Source organism: Cebus imitator, unplaced genomic scaffold (assembly GCF_001604975.1).
Source record: "Cebus imitator isolate Cc_AM_T3 unplaced genomic scaffold, Cebus_imitator-1.0 Scaffold0, whole genome shotgun sequence".
Taxonomy (NCBI): domain Eukaryota; kingdom Metazoa; phylum Chordata; class Mammalia; order Primates; family Cebidae; genus Cebus; species Cebus imitator.
This window is the reverse complement of record NW_016107315.1, coordinates 14,013,956-14,022,186: the sequence shown is the minus strand read 5'-3', so window position 1 is coordinate 14,022,186 and position 8,231 is coordinate 14,013,956. Positions and strand designations below refer to the sequence as shown.

General features: G+C 42.6%; 1 long non-coding RNA gene across 1 annotated transcript; it reads right to left on the bottom strand.

The window, feature by feature from the left end:
- Window positions 1–430: 430 nt before the first annotated feature.
- LOC108300538 lies at window positions 431–8,026 on the bottom strand. The gene is made up of 3 exons (XR_001823477.2): window positions 7,686–8,026; window positions 1,746–1,810; window positions 431–679 (listed from the first exon to the last, which is right to left on the bottom strand). It is a non-coding gene; the product is annotated as an uncharacterized LOC108300538 (long non-coding RNA).
- Window positions 8,027–8,231: the final 205 nt, after the last annotated feature.

Below are 8,231 nucleotides of genomic sequence, written 5' to 3'. Positions count from 1 at the left end.
TTTATGAGAGGATTAAGTTTTTATTGAATTACGTCTTTATTCAAGGCGCTTTGGTTCATCTACTAAAATAGGGAGTTTCACTCAGTGATCTTTGGACTAGGAAAATTTAAATCATGATAAGAATCTTTTCATGAATCAGTTCTTTTCTTTTTTTCTTTTTTTTGAGACAAAGTCTTGCTGTGTCACCCAGGCTGGAGTGCCGTGGCGTGCTCTCAGCTCACTGCACTACCGCCTCCCGGGTGCAAGCGATTCTCCTGCTTCAGCCTCCTGAGTAGCTACAATTACAGGTGGACACCACCATGCCCGGTAAATTTTTGTATTTTTTTAAGCAGAAACAGGGTTTCACCATGTTGGTCAGGTTGGTCTCGAACTCCTGACCTCATGATCCGCCCATCTCGGCCTCCCAAAGTGCTGGGATTACAGGTGAATCAGTTCTTTCAACGAAGACTTTGTTGGGGGCTGAGGGCTGCCGGACATTGGGCACCCCTGAAGATGAAGCCAGTTGTGTCTATTGGCCGTTTCTCTAAATAGCCAAAGCAAGTGTGCTCAGTGCCTTGGAGTGGCCCAAGGGCTGTGGAATGAATAGTAAAAAAAAAGTCTCAGGAAAACTGGGTTCTAGTTATGATTTTTCCATTAATAATTGAGGCTTTTGAGCTTCTCTGGGCTTCAATTTTATCATCTGTAAAAATAAAAGCATAAGACTATTGGTGATTCCCAAATACTGATATAATGTCAAGCTAATGACTTAAAACCCCTCCGGGAGAGGTTGTTAAAGGCACACATTTCTTAGCATAGATCTGGAAACAACCTAACTGTCCATGAGTAGGGCAGTGGTTAAATAAGCTATGGTCTATCCAACCATAAGTGCCCTTTGAAAAGTATGAATTAGATCTGCATGTGTTGATATAGAAAGATCTCTAAGGAATATCATCCATTGAAAAAAGTAAAGTGCAGAGCAATATATATGGCAAAATTTCTCTTGTGTAATTGAAAACGCATTGTGTATGTGTGTGTGTGTGTGTGTGTGTGACTGAAAATGCATATATATATATATATATATATATATATGGCACAAACTTGCTTTCAGGTTTTGTTTACATGGGGGTATACATGAAATTGTTAACAATGTTTACCTTAATAAAGTCTAACAGCTCTATGAGCAGGGTGATATTTAAAATATTGCTAATAACAATGGTAATGTTAATAGTTAAGGGCTGATTCACCCTACCTATTTCTGAGGTCTTCCTTTTTATTGTAGCTGTCAACATTTATCTACTAATGTGTTATAATAAAGAAGGAGACTTGGTACTGTGGGGAGAATACTGAATGGGCAGTAGTGGATCTGAATGTAAATCATATTCTACTTGAACATTCTCGTGCAAGTAACTTCACTTCCTAGATCTCAATCTCCTCATGTTTTAAATGCGGTAATAGGACTAGCAGTAAAATACGGTGTTTTTATTTTAATTTGCAGGTAGTGTTTATAAGATATCTGGGGAGAAACAAAGGAACACATACACACATTCAAATACAGAAAAAATGAGTAAAGAGCATTGCTAACTCTCAACAAATACTTTAAGGTTCTTTCTTTCTTCACGCTATGGGCTTTATCCTTGGGGAATTGTATAATCTCATATGGAAGACAAAACAAATTTGTGTGAACCGACTAGAGAATAATATAAAAGCCACATATGACAGCCCTGGATTAACCTCATCCTTTCAGCTCCTTTTAAAATATTACTCACCTGAAACTCAAGAAAACCAGACTCAGCAATAAATGTAAAACCCAAGTCCCTTGACCACATTTGCGCTGAAATGTAAAACAAAGGGTTAGACAGGTACAGGTTCCTTTGTAGTGATAAAATCCTCTGATTCCATTATACAATCTCCAGAAGGAGGTCCCAGCTGAATAACCTTTTCCCTTGAGACTAGATTCTTCCCTGTTCCGTAGAGTCCCCATTTTCAATTTAGGGTTTTGACAACCCCATACAACTTCTGTGTACAACGTTCTCCAAGATAAGGTCAAGGAGAAGCCTTTACATTATGTCAGCCCATTATCTGGGCTCGAGAGCCTCCCTTGGCTCCGCCCTGTCTGGGCAATGCAGTGGGAGAGGGGACTGGGCTGGGGTGGCCAGGTGGCTGTCTGGTCTGCCTAATCACAAAGACCCCAGTGAGTGTGAGACGAGCACATGACAGGGGCTCTGGGCAGGTCAGACTTGACGCCTAACTTGACCCCACTGACAGCCAGAGTTCGATAAAGACATGATTGAGTTGGGGATTTCTTTCTGACAGTTTAATGGATGGCTATAATTAGGGGCCTGCTCTGAGGGTGTGGAAACACATAGGCCCCATTGTAGGGAGGCTAAATGCTACGAAGGTCAAGGCCAAAATATGGTATGAAAGAAGCTCAACGTTTTCCAACATGCAGGAGAAGTGAGTCAGTAGCGAAACGCGTTTACTGAGCGTGATCAAGCATACCCACTTCTTTTCGGTTCCTGAGCCTGACAGTTGTCATCAGTGGTGGCTCTCTGAAGCAGAGCTTCAGTCCTTGTGGCTCCAGAGACTAGCACTGTAAGGTGGGCTTGACAGGATAAACTTCCCTCCTGACCTCAGAAAGCAACTGACTTTCTTTTCTTCTCCTGGAACCATCTCCCTGACCAAAAATAATGACAACAGCAATAACGGAGACACACACATCGAATTTTAATGTTAAATTTAAACAGCATTTGTCAGTTTGTTTATGCTTCTTTGTCAAAATAATGATTAATGAAAGTGGCTTTAAGCCCTAGATAGTTTCTGGGACATTTTAAAAGCCTTTTTCTTAGAATAAAGGAGTCATGATGTGCCAGCCATAATAAGATCCAACTAGCAATGATCAAAAAAAAAATACAGTGAGTAATGGCAATAATGTTCTCATTAAAGAAAAACAGCTCAAAACTTAGACAGAAATAGAGGGAATTAGTGAACTGCATCCATCGAGGGCTCATAGGCTGCCTTTGGAAGTACTCTTACCTGGTCACGGTACTAGTGAATTCATTTCCTGGTTAAGTTGGTAAGGTAGGCATCTTGAAAGACATTCATTAATCAAATAATCAGATAATTCCAGGACTGAAAAGGATTTTGGAGGTGCAAGAGTGCCAAGAAGCTGACCCACCTCTGCTGTGTGGATTGTGGTGAACAGAAGCTCTGACTCCTTTACACTGCCGATGCCAATCTGGGTAGCTATGAGTATTAACAAACTTGTCCTGATATGGTAGTCACACGTACCCGCATTTTCACTTGCTACAGTTTTAGTTACCTGTGGTTAACCGCAGTCCGGAAATAGTAAATGACAAATCTCAGAAATACACATAAGTTTTAAATTATATGAGTGGTGTGATAAAATCTCATGCAGTCCTACTCCATCTGCCCATGACGTGAATCATCCTGTTGTCCAGCGTGTCCATGCTGTCAACGCCACGCACGCATGAGTCACATAGGAGCCGTTTTAGTTATTAGATCAACTGTCGTTGTTTTGCAGTGCTTGTGTTCAAGTGACCCTTGTTTTACTTAAGAGTGGCTCCAAAGGACAAAAGCGGTGATGCTGGCCATTTGAACATGCCAAAAAGAAGCTGGAAATGGCTTCCGTTAAGGGAAAAGGTGAGAGCTCTTCACTTAACAAAGGAAAAAATAAAAATTGTAATACTAAAGTTGTTGAGATCTACAGTGAGAATGAATTTTTTATCTGTGAAATTGTGAAGAAGAAAAAAATTCACATAGTGTTGCTGTTGCACCCCAAACTTTATCATAGTAGCATTAAACCAAGGGTGGAGCCCTGCTAAGTGCAGAGCTCTGTGTGGCTTTACCAGTAAGCACACCCCAAAAGTTGGCTATGTAGGGAACTTTTTGTTTCCGAATGACTGGATTCGGTACAGTGGTAAGAGAAGGAAACTTTATTTTTCCTGCACTTGTGTTATAATCCTTTTTCAATTCCTTCTCCCTTCCTGCAGATCCTATGGAATGTTCTGGTCTTTTTCAGATATTAACAGTCTAGTGCAATATTTTATTAAACTCCAAGCTCTCAGTCACTACCTTTGCCCCGGCTGGAGCTGGGAAACTTGCAGAGACTTGCTCCTTCTCTTTTTGTCTTCCTGGCTGGTCTACCTCTCACTCTTCATGTTGCTGTTGGCTCCTTCAGGGCTGGCCAGGGGTGGAAGGAGATGGGCAGCGGATGGGAAAGGTCTTCCTTACTTGGCAGGCCCAGGTACGATCTGGCATGAGGCCTCTCTGAGTTGAGCACCCAAGTGTTCCTCCTTTCTTTCATGGGTGTGTCTCTGGGTTCTTCTAAGCTCCTCCTCTGGGGACTTTCAGCTGTGGTTTTCTGGTGCGGGTGATGCCTCTTTGGTTAGATGTTGATGACATTCTCCCAGCCCATGGCTGGTGGTTCACTGCAGTCTCCTTCTGCTGGGGTTGTCCACCCAGCACTCTCTAATTCTAGTGGTCCTCTTGGATAGTTTTCAAACTGCCTCATGCTGATCTCTTCCTCAGGGTTCGCATGTGGACCTTGGGAAACGTGTATTTTTGCCCTGCCATTAGTATAGCTCCTTCAGTCTGCCAGCACAACTTCTGCTCCCTGCCCCCAGCCAGAGACTCTCTCAGAGTTTCTTCCAAGTAAGTGTGACTCATACCAGTTCTAGAATCTGCCCCAATTCCAAGGAATATATGGCAAGTCCGTAAGAGGTTCTTGAAACTCATCTCAATTGGTCCATGTAGTGGAGGGTTAGGAGGGCATTTCAGCATACAGCTTTTTTTTTTTTTTTTTGGCTGAGTTTTGTTCTGCTGCCCAGGCTGGAGTGCAATGGTGCAATCATGGCTCACTGCAGCTTCAATCCCCTAGACTCAAGCAATCTTTCCATCTCAGCCTCCCAAGTAGCTGGGACCACAGGCTTGTGCCACCGTGCCCGGCTGATTTTTTTTTTTTTTTTTTTTTGAGAGATAGGGTCTCACTATGTTGCCCTGGCTACAACTTTCTTTCTGAAGAAAACTTACCGTTTGTTGCTCCTCCCTGATGGATAGTTACTCTTTTCCTACATAACCTGGAGATGAGTGATAGACCAGTGCGAGCAGAACAAATTATTGGTCTTGCCCCTTTCTTTACATTTGAAGGTGGTTGGCACCTATTGTACTTAGTGTTACGGCTTTAGCAGATAGTGAGATAATAAAGAGAAGTCCCACTCAACCATCCTGTTACACAAGTAATGGACTCAGAGACATTTGAGGATAACTACAGCTATGGATTCAACATTTGTGTCCCCCACAAATTCACGTGTTGAACTCCTAACTTCCAGTGTAGAAGATTGGGCCTTTATGCAGGTAATTAAGGTAATTTAGGCCATAAGGGTAGAGAGCTGATCTGATAGAATTTGAGTCCTTATACTTAATTCTCTTTCCCTTGTGCCCTCCATGTGAGAACACAGTGAGACGGAGGACGTCTGCAAGCTAGGAAGAGGGTGCTCAACAGAACTACATTGGCTGGCACTTGGATCTTGGACTTCCCAACCCTCAGAATTGTGAGAAAATCAGTGTCTGTTGTTAAAGCCAGTCTGTCTATGGCATTTTTTTAAGTCGGCCCGAGCTGACTAAGATGACTACCCTGCACTTTCATGAATGTCACCTTTTTAAATGTGAGCATCTGCCATTCCTTTAATCCACCCTATAGACCAAACTCTGTTTGTTCACCTCTCTGGACAGGCTCTAGTTGGTTACATGTTGAAGTCACACTTTTCACAGGAACAATGAGCATAAGTGAAAATTGGGAGTCATCTCACTCTTCGAAAACCTCTTTGGTTGTTCTTAAAATGTAAATGTAAAATATGAGATGAGTAGGATAAAGAAAGGGTTAGATGCACAAACTTAAAGATTACTCTCCTGTAACCACGATTTAGATGGTTGTCTTTCTCTTTTGCTGAGGTTGTATGGTAGAATTTGGGTAACATAAATGCACTTTGGATGCAGTGTGACTGTATTCAATTTCAAGGATGATGCCCAGATCTGAACATGCTGTGCTGTCCCAGGATGGTCTCCTGAGCAAAGGGAAAAGGAGTCTCAACCCCAGGACCCAGAGGATGTAGTTCTGTGAATGCTTCCTGAAAGTGCAGTGATGCTGGTGGCCTAAATCCATCCTGCTGTCTCATTTGGTGTCTCATGTTCTCTACGTTATCCTTAATGTATGCTTTTTAAATGCAGGTACAGAGCTCATACTTAACATCTATTTAATCATATTTCTTTCAGATTCTGTCCTTTGATGTATTAAAATATATTTATAGATCTTAAAATATCTTCTCACATGATACTTATTAAATGCAATGGGAAAACCAGTTAACTTTACAGAGGGGAAACCTGACAGCCATCCCCACCACCAAATGACCAGTGTAAGGCATAGTGGCATCATGTACCTCTGGATATCTTTCACTAAGAAGGATATAACACCACTGGGCATATTGCTGAAAAGGCATGAACTCCATTGAACCTTGAGAAAATACCAGACACACACCCAGATGGTGAAACATTCTATAAAATAATAGTATATCAATGTCATTAAAGACAAGAAAGACTGAGGACCTAGCTCACAGATTGGAGGAGATTAAGAAGACATACTGACTCAATGCAATGTGAGTAAGAAGAAGATCATCAGTAGGAAAATCGGTTAAATTCAAATAAGGTCTGTAGATTAGCTAAGAGTATTATATGAATGGTAATTCATGGTTTTAATAATTTTACCTGGGTTTTATAAAATGTGAATATCTTAATTGAGAGTAATGGGAAGCATTTATTCCTGTGCTTAGAGTCACTGTTTTTTTACTGAATTTTGATAGTGATTTTTTTTCTTACTAAAATTNTAAGAGAAAGCTAGGAAAGGTTTTTGCAACTTTTCTTTGAGTCTATCATCATTACTTTAAAGTAGAAGTTTACAGATTGATTTATTGGGTCCCTCCTCTGTGCCATTCTCTGTGCTGGGAGGAGAGCAGTAAACAAGATACCAGCTCTGCTCACAGAGGCTCACAGTAGAGTCTGCAGAAGCAGTCATGTGCTGCTTGTTATGATGAGGGCATGCAGTCAGGCAAACGGCAAACAGCAGGACTGTTGGCTAGAGAAAGCTAAAAGTGACATGGAAACTGAATCTCAAAGACAGAGTGGAGCTATCCAAATAAACAAATGGCATGTGGAAGAGAGATATGGGAAGCTTTTCATGTACAGGGGCAAATTGTGCAAAGGCAGAGCCCTTTGGGGAACTGTAGGAATAGATCTGAGTGCCTCGCCAGTGTGTCAGAAGGCAGGAACGGTGCATGCTGAAATCTGTCGGCACGAGGGGGAGCAGGATGCAGGGGCCAGCCCAGGAAGGTCTCCTGAAGGCCTGCTAAAGAGCTGGGAATGTGAAGCCATTGAAGAGTTCCAAACAGAAATTTGACACGAGATTTATGATGTGGTGCATGCACTCTGGTCACCAAGTGGCTAATTGACTGGAGCCACTAATCAACAGCTAGTCTCTGATTCCAGTCAGAGTCAGTGTGGCCAGACGAGGCTACTGAGGTCCTCCAGATGAGAGGGAAGTGGCCTGAGTGGGTGTAGAAATCAGAAAATGCCTTAGTGTCTTTGAATCTCACCTCTCTTCTAAGAAGGGGAAAGGACTTAATGTGAGTATGTACCATGAGCTGAATTCTATGCTGGACACGTCACTCTCATCTTTTCTTTATGTGCCTATCAAAGCCCGATGTTATAGGGATAGTCATCTTCATTTTAATTGTAGGTAGTTGAGGCTCTATAAGGGTCAGTGGTTGACATCCACTCCGTGCGTCACAGAGTGGTGAATGACAGAACTGAGATTCAAGTCCAGGTCTGCATGGCTCCAGGGCTCATCCTGTATTTACTGTAAAATATCACATATAATCTAGTATTATACCCCTCAGCCTCATGTGATTGGCCAGTTGTCTTGGGTAAGGTTTACAATCACGAGAAGCTAGTCTCCAGTGGCTCTTGTTTAGGTCAGACAGACTCTAAGCACACACAGAGCAGGAGTCCCCCTTCCTGGCCCAGTGCTGGGCCTGCACAGTCCCTGTGGCGAATTCTCATCACAGCAGGCGGAACTCTGCCCTGTACCCTCCCCAGCCCCTCTGTACCCCGGACTGCCAGGTGAGTGGAGCTGTGAAAGCATGCTGCACCTCCTTCACATGGTGTTCCAGTTAGGGATTTAC